Source organism: Atta colombica, unplaced genomic scaffold (assembly GCF_001594045.1).
Source record: "Atta colombica isolate Treedump-2 unplaced genomic scaffold, Acol1.0 scaffold92, whole genome shotgun sequence".
Classification (NCBI taxonomy): domain Eukaryota; kingdom Metazoa; phylum Arthropoda; class Insecta; order Hymenoptera; family Formicidae; genus Atta; species Atta colombica.
In genome coordinates, this window is record NW_017259586.1 from 801,803 (window position 1) to 807,302 (window position 5,500).

Below are 5,500 nucleotides of genomic sequence, written 5' to 3' on the forward strand. Positions count from 1 at the left end.
AACATATAGCATTATTTAAGAAGAAGTACAATACAGAAAACTGAAATATATATTACGTATAAAATTAACATGTGTAACAAAATAGCTATTTAAAAGAAACAAATCAAATTAGTAATATCTAAAATTAAGAGTAATTCTAATTATCATTTAGACGATTGCTAGCAAAAATTCAAGTTATTAAAAACTCTTGTGCAATCGAGAATCGATTATTAATAAACTTATTAATTTTGCGAGAAAGGTATTAAAGGTGTATTAAAAATCACAAAAATAATTCCGCGAGAAAGATAGAGTTTTCAAATAGCAATATGCTATTCTGAAACATTCTATTAATAAGCTTACTGTCATTAAAAGCTCTATATTGTATTTCTTTAATATCTTTCTTGTGAAATTATTTTTGTGATTTTCATTCGATGAAATATGTGTAAAACAACTGATGCCTTTTCGTAGCATCACGCCTACGTAGCTTGAGCGCATAATGAGCAATTTCCAAAATTAAACGACGCGTCTTTCAAGCGCAATTATTCATTGCACCTTTCGCGGAAGAGACGTCACTTTGCACACTTATTACGATCCGACGAGAGAGTGTAACATCGCTTACCCTCCTACTCGCTTCCTGCAGATCCACGTCCAATTCCTGCCAGACGATCTGTCTTCCCTATCAGAAAGCTCGCTGAGCCAACAGGCAACACGTGTAGAACGCCGGAGATCAGCTTTCGATCTGAAATAATAAATTGCGCACGAATCAAGAATAATCTCACCACGAATAGACTCAACCGCGCTGGAGAACAATTACTTCTTCGGTGTCCAATATATGTCATGTTATCGTAACACGCAATACAGTTAGAATTTATTTAGTGACGAGGAATACTTTCTCGAAAAATAATTTCAATAAGATTGTTTGTCTCTCCAATATCAAAGATCTTTATCTTGTTTTCATTAAAATATTGGACAAATTCAAATTTTAATAGGTAAATGAACAGAAACATTAATTAAACATAAAAGTAATTATAAATACAATCTAATGAACAGAAACTTCCTTTGCAAATTTTACAAGAAACGAATGTCTCAAGAGTAATTTTATTGTCTTTTAATATAAAAATTAATTTATAAATTCTGGTAGGAAATCTCATTTTTACGATGAAACTTTAAGATCGTTTTATCAAATATAAATTTATTATATCACTCTCTAAATATCATGGAATGAAATCTTACTCGAAGAGACTGAAAATTTAGCTTGTCTTGAAAAAAGAGTGAAAATACGACTACTCTTGTTCAAGAGTGACAGATTTTTATTCTTTTTAAAGTGAGATTTGCTCTTTTGAAATAAGATTCACTCCGAAGCGAAGGAGTAAAATCTCAATTCTTTTTTTGAAGTGAGATTCCATCTACTCTGGTATTATAACACTCGAAAAAAGGGATTGAGATTTCACTCCTTTGGAATGAATCTCATTTCAAAAGAGTAAATCTCATTCTAAAAAGAGTGAAAATCCGCCATTCTTGAACAAGAGTGGCTGTATTTTCACTCTTTTTTCAAGACAAATTTTCAGTCTCTTCAAGTGAGATTTCACTCCATAAGATTTAGGGAGCAAAATATAGTGTCTTAATATATTTATAAATTTTTTAGATCCAAATTCTCCTATCGCTAAACCATTGCAAATTCTCATTTATAACCGCCTGTATGCACATATGTGATTTCTCACAAATTTTGCACGAGTCCTAAATCGTATCATCCATCGGCAAGATCAGAGGCGAAAGAGTAACGTCTGCGTGCGACCTCGCAGAAAGTCGGGAGAGATCGACTCTCAAACGTAAGTGGTCGGGCCCGGCGCGCGTGGCCAGGGCCCCTCTTATTACTCCGACAGGCTGTCTCCCTCGTCGTAAAAGCCAGCTGTATGTATGTAAGTGCTACGTGTACGCGATGAGAGTCGGTACGTTGATGCCGGGGAATCGTGGGTGTCGGTCCCACGCGTCTAGGTGGGGCCCGGTACTCCCGGACCCCGGGATCCGTGCGCGTCCTTATCCTTCTTTCTCCTTCTCTCGTTTGCCTTGCTTCTCACCATCCTTTTGGTCCCTCCTCCGTCTTCATACGGTCATCTCTCACATTCTCTCTTTTTTCAACCTTTTTCTCTCCCTTGCTCTTTCCTCTCTTTCTTTTTCTCTCTCGTCTTTCGCGGACCTCGGTCATTACATATATGGAAGGTGGAGGTCTACCCCCTAAACGCGACTCAAACGAGTCTCCATGGTGCGTCGTCGTGAGTTCATGAGAAAAACATTCTACAGTCTGACTTTGTAGGAGAAATGATTCCCCGCTACATCTGATGCAGAAATAGTGTCAGAAATAATACATCACTTGTACGATCGATTCCAAATGACCTAGTTCTTGCTCGTGTATTATTTAATAACACAATGCAATTTAATCTTTGAAATTAATTAAATTATGAATACTGTAATTGGTTTTAATTTGAAATATTTATGCAGTATAGACTAATGCTCAAATTCAAATTCAAATTCAAAACTCAAATTAATTTCTTACGTATAAATTACGACATATTTTCGGTTGTGTGAATTACTTAGGTAAATTATCTTTTTGTTGCATAGACTACACGACTTAAAAGTTTAAAAGCAAAATTGTAAAGAAATTTATTGTAGAATTAAAATTTTGCGTCAATTATTCAATTTGAAAATCAAATTATGTACACTTTTGATGTACGAATAATAAAAATATGTTTTGTAGAGTGAATTCTTGTTCTTCTTGTTCTGAATTGTGACTCGTTCAAAAATTTGAACTTTGCTTCTAAATAACGTGCTATTTAAGGTACCCGAATTAAATCTTCAACGGCCAATATTTCTTCTTTAGTCGCGGGCTGTTTTTCAACTTCATTGTGGCTTTAAAACTCAGGTGATTCACGACAGGCGCACAGGCGAATTCTTCGTATAACATATGTGAAACGATTGGTACTTGATACTCGTGAGAGAAGCGCGCAATCCCGCGAGGAGCATTAGACACGTTACATGATCGGACGGTCATCTCCAACAATCACGAATCCGTCGGGCGAGATCAAATCGCGAGACACCAGACACGACCATTAGTTTTAGAGCGATCGATACCTCGTAATCTACACCACGTAAAAAAAGACTCTTACAAAGGATATCGCGCAGACTTTATTGTACGAGAAGACACGTCGGTGCATTATCTGCCAAGCATAGTTGCTATTACACTTCATAAGATCCTCTTTATATACTTGCGTAAATACAAAACGAAAATTCAGATGTATATTAAGTGAACGCAATGTAATTCTCATCTCATCGATATCTTACAACTGTACAGAATGTTTCGCTTAGACATATAATAAAAGGAAAAATTATAATATACAAAGAATTAGTTTTAATGACATAATAGGTGCCAGTATAACAATCAACTCTGAAATTTTCTTTATAAAGTTATATATTGATTTTAGTGCAGAGACTATCTTTTTTTGCAATAGATGCATCCAATAGCACAATTGCTCTCGAAACGACTAATAATAATAAGCGATTTGAATGTAATTGGTTCTTAAATTTAGATCTAATTAATTATTTTAAATTGCTACAATACTTACCTAATTGCTTACTAAGAAATACTACTAGATATACTTATTATTTTAGTCATGTGAATGTTACAACACACTGAGAAAAAAGTTGTTTATTTGACTAAATTAATTTAATTCGTGTTTATTTCTTGAGTGTATCTATATATAAAGAATGTATGTATTCTAAATCAAATATAATATATTTAAACGTGTTTTGTGTTATCGCATGCAACATTGAAAATACATTGTACACGGACTTCAATTCCATAAAAAATAGCGCACAAAACAATGCTTGTTCTGTTGCAGTGTCATATAGTAACACTAGAGTCTCTCTTCAATGTGTAAGAGAGATAAGTAACTTCTATACACTGCACGTTCAAAAAAAAAATTGCTGGATTTATAATTTCATTAAAAAAGTTTTCAGAGTTGCTCTTTACAATGACATTAACATTTTATCATTGCAATTAGTATTTTGTACGTTATTTTGTTTTTATTATCTTTCTTATATCTTTTAAACGGGAGAATATCTTGTTTATTTGAAATTAATTTAAGATTGAGAAGTCAATCATAGATTATGCAACCAATTGTACATTTTTATATAATTATAATTCTTTTGATCTGTCTATAATTTTCATAAGTGTAAATATATATAAAAGTTCCTCGTATCGGGAAAAGATAGTCCAGTGTTTTCTCTGACTGTACCATATAATGAAATAGTACTTAACAGTTTGAAAAATATACAAGCGTTCGACGACAGCTCGCGTAATGCAAAATCTCCCTTCCACGTGAGCCGGCACACATTTTTCTTTTTTCCACTTTTGCGAAACTCGACTTCGTCCATCAGGGTGTAAGCATATGCAGATTACCGGGTGGCGTCGTGTCCCCAAACTTCGCGCGCAAGATTATACACTTCGGGACGAGATTCCAGAGCATAAAAAAGAAGGATTAAAGGGAAGACGATGAGACAGAAAGAAAGAGAGAGAGAGAGAGAGAGAGAGAGAGAGAGAGAGAGAGAGAGAACGAGGAGACAGGATCGTCGACTACGATGCGGCTGATATTAATAACGCGACATGTGTATCAGGATTCTGGAACTTGGACGCTTCCGTGCAACGTCCGCCGCCTTTCTCTTCTTACCTGACACGAATGCATTTTATTATGTTCGCTACGAAAGTGCGAAGGAGAAAGGCAGCTCCTCGTCCGTACCCGAAGAGAGGGCGAGAGAGGCGCGACGAATTACTTAAAAATTTAATTAACGGTACCCCCGTAATTTAGCGCGCGAAATCACGGGAGTCGCGTTAACTAGGCTGGCGTAAGTCATACCGATTAGTCGCGGTGTGTGTCAATTAACGGCGATTGCGCGAGACTTGATAGTTACAGTACTCATAAAGTACTCTTGCTTCGAGAGAGTGACTCTAGAGCATGAAAGTCTACACTTCTGAGAATAGCTCCGAGTAGCCAGTGTACATTCAGCCTGACAGGAAAGTGCAATCATTATATAAAATATCATATTGCATAAATTTCAAAGTTCTTTCTTTCCTGCCAGGAATATCAAAGACACAAGTGACAGCAATGTCAAACATGAACAGATAATTTTAGAGTAGATCTTATGACTTGATTAAAAATCGTAATAAACGTCGACAGATCGCAATTTTGCATGTGTACTTGACTAACTTATCCACAAACTTCCATCGAAATTTTATAACAAGTTATCAGCTATATTTTACCGCAATTACCTCCTGTATGTAATTACGATCTTACAACCATTTAGGTGTTCTACTCATTTCTTTCCTCTGCGAACTTAATAAATATCGAATGCGAGGTAAGACGGATAACCGTCTATTAGTCGATTAAGTGAGCGAGCGGATGGAAAAAATACTACAAAAAAAACACACAATGAAGAGCGAGGGATGAAACAACAGCGCTGAGAAGGG